This window comes from Lepidochelys kempii, chromosome 23 (assembly GCF_965140265.1).
Source record: "Lepidochelys kempii isolate rLepKem1 chromosome 23, rLepKem1.hap2, whole genome shotgun sequence".
NCBI lineage: Eukaryota > Metazoa > Chordata > Testudines > Cheloniidae > Lepidochelys > Lepidochelys kempii.
The window spans coordinates 15,534,220-15,547,337 of record NC_133278.1 but is presented as its reverse complement, the minus strand read 5'-3'; the positions used below and the strand labels follow the sequence as shown (position 1 = coordinate 15,547,337).

The window sequence follows — 13,118 nt, the reverse complement described above, 5'->3', positions numbered from 1 at the left end:
AGGCCGCCATCAACAATCGCACGCCGGGCTCGTCGATCGATCGGTGGCTGCGCGCTCGGGCCGCGGGTTCGAGTCCGGCTTTCCCCCTCTCTGCGGCCGGAGACCGCCCCCGCCCTGCCGGGCTCCGGTGCGGCGCTGCCCTGGGTTGCAAACCCTGCAGCGAGGGGCTCAGGCTAGATCATCTCTCGGCCCCTTCTGGGGACTCCCCCTCCCCCTGTTTTTCCGATTTAGTGACCATGTCTCGGTCTGGAGGGGTCTGTGCAGCGCCTGGCACAACTGGAGTCCCGGATCTCGCATGGGGTTGGTAGGTGTTACCATGACAAAAATTATGATGGACGACAGATGGTTCTACCTGGAATCATAACAGAATCCGCGTCTTCCTCCCTGGGGCTCTCCGGGGTCTGTTTGCTTGGGTCTTGCACAGGTCGGGATGGCGGGTGGTCTCTGCAGAATTGCTCCCTGGGAAGTGGGTGCTGCTACAAGGGTGGCTATTCCAGAGGACTCTCCCTCCATGCTGTTTGACCCCCTCTGTCCCAGGCTTGGTGTGTCTGGGTCAATAACACACGTCACACTTAGACTATCCCACAGTTCTGGTTTCTCCTTTGCAGGGCCTGCAAGGCCCCAGATACGTGCTGCCATTCCACAAAGGGACAACCGTGGTGGATGAGGTGGGATACCAGTGTTGGAAGAATGGGCAATCTCCACCCACTTCCTATCACTCCCCACTGGGTTGAGTCCTTCTCTGGGGATAGGGGAAAACCAAGATACGGCTGGGACGGAGATCACCTAGGCAGGGATGCAATGTGGAGAGGCAGGGGACACCCACATACACACACCTCCCTCTTGGCCTCTGGCTGGAACTGGAAATTTATCCTAGACACCTCTCCCATTTGGCCCAATGACAGGGGGTGGCCAGACCAAATTTGAGGGGTGCTGCAACCCCATGCACCTGCTTTAACACCCCACCACCACCACACACACCTTTTCAGTCTTTCCAGTGGGTGCCCCCAACCCCTGGGGCAGATCCAGGGAGTACCAGAAGGGTCTGAACTTTTGGTGCTTCCCGGGGCAGCAGAGATGCAAGGGAGGAGGAGGGGATCTGAAGCTCCCAGACCTGCCTGGCCATTGGTGGGGTGGTGATCGCTTGTCTGGGGGAGAGGTTGGAGCTGGGTGTGGGGGCAGCAGAGTAGAGGGGGAGTGTGTTGGGCAGGGAAGTGAGAGAAATTTGGGCCTCTGGTACATCATGTTTGTTGGAGCTCTACCCTGTCATTTCACTCCAGTTACAGACGTTCTGGGGCAGCCCCTGAGCCCAGGACCCCAGTACGATTGCTCACCCCCCCGCCCGCCCCCATCAGCCCTGCCTCTGGGCCTCTCTCCTTAGGAAAAGTCAGATAGCACTGTTCCGCCTGTCTGGGTCAGACCCTAAAGCCTGGACTGGACTCAGCGTGGCTGATGGGAAGAGCCAGTCTTTCATCAGGGAAGCGGAGTGGGAACTTTGTGACATACACTGGAACTTGGAACCAGAGAGATCCAAGCTGGACGAATGGGACAGTTGCTTCAGGCCGTACAGACGCTGTCTGCTACTTGGGAACACATGGGGAGAAAACATGCAGCCAGCTCTTGGGAAAATCTTAGGGACCCTGTAAAAGCCGGGGCACAGCACATTCTGGGACGCCCTTGACCTCGGCCCCTGGGGCAGAGAATGGAGCCAACTTGAGAGACGTGGGCCCAATGTGCAGAACTGGTGGAAAGACTGGCCTCAAAGTGTCGTTATCAAGGATTTGCTACCAAACTGGGAGGACGTCTCTAGTGGGGTCCTGCAGGGGTCTGTCCTGATCCTGGCCCTGTTCAACACTGTCATGAATGGCTTGGAGAAGGGAGTGGAGGCCGGGCTTGTAAAATGTGCAGGTGACACCAGGCTGGGGTATTTTGCCAGTGCTCTGGAGGACAGGATTCGAATTCAAGATGACTTCACCTTTGTCTGAGCTCCGCAAAGGGAGAGTCGGTGAAGAGAAGTGTAAAGAACTTCACTTAGGATGGAAAACTCACATGCACAAGTACAAAATGCGAAGTACCTGGCTAGGTTAGAAACTGGGCATGTTTAGTTTGGAGAGCAGAAGACTGGGACGGGGGAGCCCTGATAACAGGGTTTAGATCTGTGAAGGGCTGTTTGGGATAGGCCTTGTCTCCATGTCTGCTGACGGCAGAAGTAAGGGGCCTCATCTGGAGCAAGGGAGATTGGGGCTAGAGATCAGGAAAATCTTTCTAACTTAAATGGGAGCTAAGTGGTGGAAATAACTCCCAAAGCAGGTTGTGGAATCCCCATCATTGGGCAAAGCCCTGGCAGGGATGGTCTAGGTCAGGGGTTCTCAAACGGAGGGTTGGGACCCTGCAGGGGGTCATGAGGTTATTACATGGGGGGTTGCGAGCTGTCAGCCTCCACCCCAAACCCCGCTTTGCCTCCAGCATTTATAGTGGTGTTAAATATATTAAAAAGTGTTTTTAATTTATAAGGGGGGGTCGAACTTTGAGGCTTGCTATGTGAAAGGGGTCACCAGTACATACGTTTGAGAACCACTGGTCTAGGTTTACTTCGTCCTCTGTCAGCACCGGAGGGCTTGGTTGGGCTCTCAAGATCCATCTTGGACAGGGAGCAAGTTGGCCATGCCGGTAGGTTGTCTGCTTCTGGAAGCCATGTTGGTTGGTAGCCATGTTGGGTGAGGAGTGAATTGGCCATGCCTATGGGTTGTCCACTCAGGCCATGTTGGTTGTCAGCCATGCTGGGTGGGGATTGAATTGGCCATGGTGGGTGATGAACAAATTGGCCGTGCCAGTAGATTGGGTTGGTTGAATGAAGCATGTTTTGGGCAGGGAATGAATGGGCTATGTTGACTGGGGAGCAAATTGGCCATGCCAGCGAGTTGGCTGCTCAGGGCAGCCATGTCAGTTGGCAGCCATGTTGGGTGGGGAATGAATTGGCCAAACCCGCTGTGTGTGGCTGTGTTGATTGGCAACCATGTTGGGCGGGGAACCCGGTTGGCAGCGATGTTGGCTCTGGAGCAAATTTGGCCATGTTGGCGGGTTGGCTGCTGTGGGCGGCCATGCTGTTGGCAGCCATGTTGGGTGGGGAGCGAACTGGCTCTGCCTGGTGGCCATCTTGGGCTGCCCCCTTGGCGTGAGTTGGCTTTTTGTGCCCCTCCCGCCTCACGGTGTCTCTGCGTGGAAAGGGGGCAGAGCGGCAGATGCAGTAACAGGCCCTGGGGGGTGTGGGGGGGGCCCTAGGGTTATAAGGGGGCCCCTCCCGGGGGCGCCCCCTACTTCACAGGGCTGGCAAAATGGCTGCCGGGAGAGAGCCCCTGAGCCCCCCCTCCCCCGCAGAGTCCATGGAAGACTACAACTCCCACGACGCTTTGCGTTCAGACAGGGCGGGGAGGGGGCCGCGGGCGGGCCAATGAGTCTCGAGCTCGCAACAGCGCGGGGAGCACGCGCCCGCTCCCCCCTCCCCCGCCCAGAGGCGCCTCGTGCTGGAGACGGTGCGTCTCGCGCCTGCCCCCTCTCCCCCGCCCCGCCCCGGGGGAAGGGTGGGGGAGGGGGGTGAGTGGGTGACAGTGGAGGCTGGGGGTACAGGGGAAGGTGGGTACATGGTGGGGAAGGGGTAAACGGGGTGACGTGCAGAAGGGAATGGGGGGGAATAAGGCCTATGGAGGAGGGTGCGGGGGGGACCTGGGGGATTTAGGGTGAATGAGGAAGGGGATTGGGGTACACGGGGGAGGAAGAGAGTGGAATAAAGGGAGGGAATGGGATAAATGGGGGGAGGGGGTACTTGGGACGGGGCAGGCCCAGGGAGGGAATTGGGGTGCAGGGAGGGGGTGGGGAAGGAAGAAGGGGAGGCGCATGTGTCTGGGGAGGATTGGGTGGAGGGTCAGAAGCTGGGGCCCCTTATTTGGTGGGGGTGAATGAAGAGACCCGCCCCCCCAGCTCCACGAAGGCAGGAACCAATACGATGGGGCCGTGCGGTCTTTGGGGACCGTGCGTCCCTGGTGGTGGGGTGTAGGTGGAGCGAGGGGTGTCAGGTTGCAAGCGGCAGGGTGTTCCCCGGGGCACAGTGGCCGATGGGCAGAACAATAGGGAGACCCTGGGAATTCAGGGCTGTTGGGGAGTCAGGACTCCTGGGTTCCATCCTCCGCTCTGGGAGGGGAGTGGGGACTAGTGGTTAGAGCGGGGGGGGCTGGGAGCCAGGACTCCTGGGTTCCATCCTCCGCTCTGGGAGGGGAGTGGGGTCTAGTGGTTAGAGCGGGGGGGGGGGGGGGCTGGGAGCCAGGACTCCTGGGTTCCATCCTCCGCTCTGGGAGGGGAGTGGGGTCTAGTGGTTAGAGCGGGGGGGGGGCTGGGAGCCAGGACTCCTGGGTTCCATCCTCCGCTCTGGGAGGGGAGTGGGGACTAGTGGTTAGAGCGGGGGGGGCTGGGAGTCAGGACTCCTGGGTTCCATCCTCCGCTCTGGGAGGGGAGTGGGGTCTAGTGGTTAGAGCGGGGGGGGGGGCTGGGAGCCAGGACTCCTGGGTTCCATCCTCCGCTCTGGGAGGGGAGTGGGGACTAGTGGTTAGAGTGTGTGTGTGCGTGCGGGAGGTCTGGGAGCCGGGATGCCTGGGTTCTTTTTCCCACATCTGGGAGGGGATGGCACACCGTACATCTTTTTGTTACAGGTGTGCACAGGGCCTTGCAAAACTCTTAGACGCTACCTCAGTACCAGTATCAGGCACGTAGTGGAGATGTGCATTGAATCAGGTGGTGTGTGTGTGAGCCAACGGGGTGTTGTGTGCGTGGCTAACAAGGGTCTGGGAATCTTCTGTGCGTGTGTGAGTGCGCGCCTCTCACACTTTGGCACCTTGCCATGCCAATAAAGCATTAGTGGGCTGAGTTAAATGTGGCCGGGGAAAAGTGGATATTGACAGATTCTCTCTTAACTTTGCAGGGGTTTGACACCTCTGAGGTATCACAGCTGAATTCTCCCCGAGGGGGGATGGGGAGGGGAAGGAGACATCCGGGTAATCTGCCTTTATCTCACCCCCTCCCCATCTCCATCCTTCTCCCCCTTGGCTGGGGCAGATGGTCCACCCCACCTACAAACTCCTTCCTCTGTGGCAGACTCTGCTGGCAATAGCACAGCCCAGACAGCGGGTGGAGGAGAAAGAATTGCTTCTTCACCTGCTCGGCAGACTGTTTTTGCTGTCCCCCGGAAGTTCTTCCTCAAGAGGAAGAGTGTGTGTGTGGGTGGGGGGGTCTTCTCCCCAGATGCACTGCCCCTCCTTTGGCTGCCTTGTTGGGGGGAGCCCGGGAACAGAGATGGAGGGATGGAGCAATCCACCCCCTTAAGGATTTAATTGAAGTCCTGCAATCTTGGTAGGGGGGGGGATTTCGTGAGGGAAAGGGGAGGAGGAGTGGGTGTGTGTAGTCTGGGGGGTGCATTGTGCGTGGGACTCCATGCTGTCTGCAATGCTTCTCTTTCTGCCGAACATGGTTAGAAATTGGGGCCAAATGGATACAGCCAGGGATTTGGGGAGGGGGTGGTGGCATTTGTGAGCGGGTGTGGGTGGGATGTGTTTGCAGGATGATTTGTTAGTGTGCGTATAGTGTGAGTGTGTGCACGCTATTGGTGAAGGATGCTTATTTAGCGTGTGTTGGGGAAACAGGTGTATTTATTGATGGTGTATGTAGGTGCGTTATTTGCCGGGAGATGCCTGTGGAAATCTGGTGTTACCCTTACGGTGGGGGGGAGGAAAAGACTTTTTGCTTCAGTTTTCTAACCCCTGCCTCTAAACGTTGCCACAGAGTCACTGGATGGAGAATTAACTCCCCCCGACCTCATTTTTTTTTAATGTGGCTTCTGTCGTTCGCTGGCTGCACCCCGTTGTGCCTCAGCCTGCAGCTATTTGTGAGACTCTTGTGTGTGGCTTGGCGGCTTCCTTCCTCCGCCTCTTTGGAATTATTTTTTTAAAATTTTTTATAGCAACCTGGATTCATCTGATCTGGGGGGGGGGGGTTTCCTGGTTAAAAACAATTTCCTTTCGCGCAGATTTATTTTGGGGGTGGAGGAAGTGGATTGCAATTCCCTGCTCAGCTGGTCTGTGAAACGAAATACCAGTTTATGAATGGCTGCTTAGAACCGTTCTTTGTAACTGTACCTTCCTCTTGTAATTTATACCGTGCTCCCAAGCGAGGGTTTGCGTAGGGGATCCCTGCTAGATTTTTAGGGGACAGGGATTTGTGGGAACGAGGCTTGCTTTACAGTTAAGCTGTGTCGTAACGCAGAAAAGAAATTGAGCTGTCTATTCCTTGCTTCTGCATAAAAGATTTAAAGTGCCAGGCGTTCTCCTTTATTCACGCAGTGATATTTGTCTTACGTGATTGCTTTTGAGTTGTTCTTCTTTTATTTTATTTTTGATCCCTTAAGTTGTGCAAGTCATGTCCTGTTTTTTTTTTCTTTAAAAAAAAGCCTGCTTCACTGATTGAGTCCATCATTGTGGTCCCCCGTTTTATTTCTTGTTGCCAGTGGTGAGTTCAGGACAACACAGATGTCAGTATCTGGGTCATGTTAGTGACGACGAAATCTCCCACGGCTTGGAATTTCGGTTGCTTGGTAGCTGCCAGCCTTGGAAAGACGCAGCGGGAAGCCAGGAAGGTATAGTGGCTTTTGCAGTGCCGCGGAGAGTCTGGGTAAACTGGCTTCGCCAGTAGGGGTGACAGCCACATATCAGATGATGGCAAGAATTTGAATACAGGAATACAAATATGTTAGTGCAAAGAAATAAATTAATATTGAGCTGGATGCTTTGGAGTGTGTGTGTGTGTGTCACAACTGCATAAGTGTTATACGAGTACAGGGAAGCCGTTATACTGGTATAGAGATGCCTTATACTGGTCCCTTCCCGTCTGGGAGTAGTTCTAGCGGTATAAAGCCTATTTGTACTGATATAACTGTGTCCACCATAGGGGAATAGTTAACTGTAGTTAAACCTGTACAACTGTTGTGTGTAGACAAGCCTGTCATTATTTATTAGGTGTATTATGGTAATACCTGAGGGCCCCTGTCCTCCATTGTGCTGGTTGCTGTATGTTATTCGGTGTATTATGGTATCAGCTCAGAACCCCAGGCCTGGACCAGGACCCTATGATGCTAAGTTCTGTGCATTATATATTAGATGTATTATGGTATCAGCTCAGCGTTTCGGTCCTGCACCAGGATCCCATTGCGCTGGGTGCTGTACATTGTATATTAGGTGTATTACAGTAGAGCCTGAGAGCCCAAGTCCTGGATGAGGACTCCTTTTTGTTGGTCCCTGTACATAATATATTAGGTGTATTAAGGTAGCACATCAGGGTCCCAGTGATGGGTAGTGTGTGCTACATATTAGGTGTATTACAGTAGCAACTGAGCGCCCCAGTCCTGGACCAGGACCCCGTTGTGTTGGGTGCTGTACGTTATGTAGTAGGTATATTACGGTAGCAGCTCAGAGCCCCAGTGCTGGACCAGGACCCCATTGTGCTAGGTACTGTAAGCTATATATTAGGTGTACTATGGTAGGGCCTGAGAGCCCAAATCCTGGACCAGGACTCTATTGTGCTGAATTTAATATATTAGATGTATTATGGTAGCACCTGTACATTATATATTAGATGTATTACAGTAGCAGCTCAGCACCCCAGGGATTGACCAGAACCCCATTGTGCTGGGTGCTGTATGTTTTATATTAGGTGCCTTCCGGTAGCAGCTCACAGTCCCAGGCAGGGACCCGGGACCATTGTGTCTAATAGTTATACCAGTACAAAAACCTGCAGGTGGCTCTGGCTTTACTGGCTCACCTCGAGTTAGGTGGGAAGGCTGTGGGGAGCAGGGAATTGGACCGGATATTCGGTATTCGATGTGCCAGACCGGTGATCTGATGCCTGGAGCAACCGTCCTCTTTCCTTGTATTCCTGTCATTAGCGGTCAGTTCCCATGGGGATCGGGTAAAGGACAGGGAGAACGGGGTGAAAATGGCTTGCGCTATACAGGAAGTCAGACTCACGAGAGGATCAATGGGCTCTTCTGGAGCTCTGCTCTGCCAAACAATGGTGAGCGATAAGTTGCTCGAGACATCGCTAGACTTCAGAGTGAAAGCAGAAGTTATTTGCATTGTATGTAGCTGGCTGTTTCAGTGCTCTGTTAATCACAAGCTCAGACATCTCGAAAAGGAGGAGGGAAAATTGCTAGTCAGCCTTTTTTGTTTTTCTGTGTGCATGCTTTTGACTGTCCAGAGAACAGCCCTTGAAAACAGCAGGAGGTTTGACTGGGGAGGACTGCTGGGTAAGTTCCCGTGGAAAGGGGTGGCAAGGTGAGGTTTCCAATTTGATGGTAGCGTTAGTGGTAATTATATGATTTGACTAAGTACTTTGTGAACTTTTTTATATTTGGTGGGGGTCATGGCAGGTTTTCTAAAGAAGGAAAAAAAACCTTTGCAGAAAATAGATACAATCTTTTAATGAAAGAAGGGAAGGTTCAGACTTTGGGTGGGGTTTAGTAGTGCTGTGGGGAGTTGGGACCCCTGGGCTTTACTCCTGACTCTGGGAGGGGAGTGGGGCCAGTGGGTTGGGGGTGCGGGTCTGTGAGCCGTGACACCTGAGTTCCATCCCTAACTCTGGGGTGGGTATCTAGTCAATTAGAGCAGGGGACCTGGCCTCCTGGGTTCTATCCCTGGCTCTGCGAAGGAAGTGGGGTCTAGTGGTTAGAGCGGCAAGGTAGAGGCTGGGAGTTTCTATCCCTCGCTCTGGGATGGGTATGCATTCTAATGGGTTAGAGCACAGGGGTGGGGGGAGGTGGGAGCCAGGACTCCTCGGTTCTGTCCCTAACTTGGAGGTGGGGGTAGTGTTTATGTTTGTAGAGCACTCAGCAAAATGGCGGTCTCAATTCATGCTTAGTGCACCCGGGCAGTACCCCTATATAAGTGCATAATAATAATTGTACGAAGTTTAGGTCAGTAGCATTGGGAGCCAGGACGCCTGGGTTCTCTTTCTGCCACCGATGAGCTCTGTTATTTTGGCCAAATCACTTAATCTCTCTGTGCTTGATTTCCCCTCTCCTGTAAACTGGGACTGAATACAACTTTCTGAATATGTAAGGTCTTGTTTATACATGCAAGTTAACCTGCTTTAACTATACTTAAGTACACTGGGAGGGTTAAAGTGGTGCACCACCCTTGATTGCAGTTATATCAGCATAGCTTCTTCCTATACAAGAAATGGAATGAGGGAGGCAAGTGTAAGGTGTCTTTATGCAGGTATACCCACCCACATCTGACCTCCTGTGTAACCCAGGTCAGAGAACTCCCTTGAATGAATTCCTGGCTGAACAAGAGCAGATCTTTGAGAAAAGCATCCCATCTTGATCTAAAAATTTTTAGTGATGAAGACTCCACTATGCCCCTTGTTAAATCAGTCTAATGGTTAATTCCTCAAATAGTTCAAAATTAGCGGCTTGTTCCCAGTCTGAACTTGTCTAGCTTCAACTCCCAACCCGTGTACAAAAAGTACATGTAGACCCCACTTTCCCTGTTTGGAGAAATGTCCCCCCAAGTACTGGTGAACATTGCTGTTCATATTTGAGAAACATGCCCACAGGATGTATTTCTGTCTTACAAAAAGCACCTCATTTTGAGGAGCAGTGTTAAAACAAATGCGTGCCGATGTGTCTCTGACCTTATCCAGGCTGAAATGTTTGTTTAAAGTGAAAGAAAATGGCTTAGTCTGTGAGAACCTTTTGACTTTGCCAGAAATGACAGCTCATAGTCCAAACCCTGTTGTGCTGGTGCATTCTGTGGCTTTTGATTGTTCAGCCATGGAAAGGATTCAAGGATCTGGGGCTAACTCTTTAACACAAAGTCGTATCGGTCGCCACTTTCATTTGGAATGTGAATTCTTGAATTCGTCACTGTTTTGCGTCTGAATGGTGACCTCTTTGTAAATTTGTAGATTGCTCGGTTCCAAGGCCGGTAGTTGTGATTATCTCGTGTCACCTGTATAACACAGGCCATAGAACTTCCCCATAATAATTCCTTTTGAACTAGAGCACGTCTTAAAAAAAAAAAATCCAATCAGTCATCTTAGCTTGAGATCAGAGGCTCGGGATACTCAGAGCATGGGGTTACATCTCTGACCATCTTGGCTGATAGCCATTGATGGACCGATCCTGCCTGAACTTTAGCTAGTTCTTTTTTCAACCCCATCTTTTATTGTTGGCCTTGGCAGATAACACATTTTCCCTGTCGTCTGTTCCATTTTGCCATGGTGGTTGATAATAACAATGTGTTGCATTTCTGTAGCTCTTTCACTCTTCAAAGCACTAAGCAGAATAATTAGAATTTCTTCCCTGCAAATGTTTAGAGCATTTCTGTGGTGTTCTTTCCGCCCCCACTGATTTGTTCCTGTGTCTAGTGTTTGACAGAATGGCTTTCATTTACTTTGGTTTTCCATTCAGTACATTTCAGATGTTCCTGTCAGGATGGTCTTGTGAGGTGCTGAGCCTTTCGTGATTCGTGTGTGTGTGTGTGAGAGAGAGAGAGAGAGAGAGAGAATGCTTTGTTCTACTTGAGTATATCTTGGTAATCTGTTCCAATGGTGAAGTCCCCTCGCTGTTAAAAATGTACACTTCTCTCCAGTCTGAATTTGTCTAGCTTCAACTTCCAGCCATTGGATTGTGTTAGACCTTTGAGTGCTAGATTGAAGAGCCGCTTATTAAGTATTTGTTCCCTGTGGAGGTACTTGGACTGCAATCGGGTCTACTTTTAACCTTCTCTTGGTTAAACTTAATAGATTCCATTCCCGGTATCTTGAATCATCTTCATGGCTCTTCTCTGAACCCTCCCCAATTTGCCAACATCCTCCTTGAACCACGGACACCAGAACTGGACGCAGGATTCGCACCAGGGCCAAATCCAGAGGTCATGGAACTTCCCTGTTCCTACTCAAGATTCCCCGGTTTATACATCCCGGGATCGCGTTTGCCTTTCTGGCCCCAGTGTCATGCTGGGAGCTCGTGTTCCGCTAATTCTCCACCATGACCCCCAAATCTTTTTCAGAGTCACGGTTTCCCCGGGGAGAGTCCCCCATCCCATCAATACGGCCTACAATCTTTGTTCCCAGATGGGAGTCTATATCTCGTTTGACTACGGCCCAAAGTGACTGTGGCACCATCCTGTACTCCTGGGTTCTATCACTGGCCTATTGGGTGTAGCAGTCTCCGATCATGTCCCCTACCCAACAGATCACACTGCTTTTCTCAGAGCACAAGAACCCTACTCTAATCTGGATGAGTTGCTATGGCCTATGCTATATGTAATCTTGGAAGGCTTAGATATTTATCAGTAAGTGTTTGCAGACGTTGATTTCACTGTCCACAGGCACACCCAGGAAGATAGTAATTGAGATGTACCGATAGGCAAAGTAAGACAAATGCTGCTTGAGAACTTTGATTTAAGATGCTTACTTTATGTATTTTGATGGGTGTTGTTGACAGTTTGCATTCTAATGGCTATCAAGTGTTGACTTTTTGAATCTCAACATCTACCGTCATTATATAATTATTGTCTGGCCCCTCCTCCATTAATTTTCAGCAACTGTGAAAATTTAAATTGATAAATATAGGGAAAAATGCTTCAAATCCATAAATTTACACAACTTTGCAAATTTAAATGGATGAAAATAGGAAAAAAATGCTTAAAATGAACACAGATGATATCCATCAAAATTAAAAAAAAAAATTTGAATTCTGTCAAGTTTAATTATAGGAGAGGTCGGATTAGATGATCATAGCAGTGCATTATGGTCTTAAAATCTATGAATCCTGTATTTTTGTTGTCTTGTCCCTTCCCCACCATTAGCAGATCTTGGATCTTCCTAGCCAGATGAAGTTGGTTGGTGCGCTTTCTGGATCCCTTGTCTCTCTGTGTTGTGGTATATCTTCTCCTCCCTCAGGAAGGTGGTCTCCTGGGTTTATTTCTTTTGGGTCACTGCTCTGTGTATGAGGGTTGAGCTAAGAGAGGAAAGATGAGCTTGTGACGTAGTTTAAGGTTCACCTTCTTAACAGGGAGGGGAATTCATGCCTGGAATACCTTACTGAAGACTGTGCTGGATTCTCCATCACTGGCCATTTTTGAATGAAGATGGGGTGTTTTTTTCCTCAAAGATCTGCTCTGGTTCAACCAGGAGTGAATTCTGGGCTCCCGGTGGGCCGAGTAGAGGATCCCGGTGGTCGTGTCTGGCTTTATAATCTATGATTCTGTGAACAGTTATACTGCACATGGCCATGAGGCCAGGGTCCTGGGTTAGAAGCCGTACAAATGTGCTCTGCTCTGAAGAGTTTATAATCTTCTTACGCGTTGGTCAAGTTCCTGGCCAAATGAGACCCTGATCTCAGCTGGACTACTTTAATGTGAATAATAAAATACAGCTGAGCTGAAAACCACCAGGCTGGGATTTTTTTGTCATTGCCACTGGTGGAATGGGGTGGGCCTTTGAAGTCAAGCCCTTTTGTGGAATTTGTGCTCTTCTGGTTCGTTACATGGTGCTGTAGTTCCCCGTTGGACGTATTTCCTTGTTTTCAGTTTGTTGTCGTGTGGGCAAATTCATTGAAGTAGAAAACGTCCCTTGTGAGGTACCAGAGCTTTGTCTTTAGTGTGGCAAGGGAATCTGTCCTGGGTCTGGTTCTGTTCAATATCTTCATGTATGATTTGGATAACGGCGTAGAGAGTACACTGGTAAAGTCTGTGGACGATACCAAGCTGGGAGGGGTTGCAAGTGCTTTGGAGGACAGGATTAGAATTCAAAATGATCTGGACAAACTGGAGAAATGATCGGCAGTAAATAGGATGAAATTCAATAAGGACAAATTCAAAGTACTCCACTTAAGAAGGAACAAGCAGTCGCACACACACAAAATGGGAAATGACTGCCTAGGAAGGAGTACTGCGGAAAAGGATCTGAGGGTCATAGTGGACCACAAACTAAATATAGGTCAACAATATAGTACTGTTGCAAAAAAAACCCCCAAAAAGCAAACCTCATTCTGGGTTGTTTTAGCAAGAGTG

General features: G+C 50.6%; 1 protein-coding gene across 5 annotated transcripts in view; it reads left to right on the top strand.

Moving 5' to 3' along the window:
* Window positions 1–5,140: 5,140 nt before the first annotated feature.
* The window catches only part of WNK3 (WNK lysine deficient protein kinase 3), a 59,147-nt gene continuing 51,169 nt past the window's right edge, over window positions 5,141–13,118 (top strand). For 3 of the 5 annotated variants that reach the window (XM_073321509.1, XM_073321510.1, XM_073321506.1), the window contains exon 1: window positions 5,141–5,400. The gene's annotated coding sequence lies outside the window, so the exon portion shown is untranslated. Of the gene's footprint in view, window positions 5,401–5,459; window positions 5,518–6,530; window positions 6,680–13,118 lie in introns of those variants that run through there. The other 2 variants (XM_073321507.1, XM_073321508.1) reach the window with 2 other exon arrangements.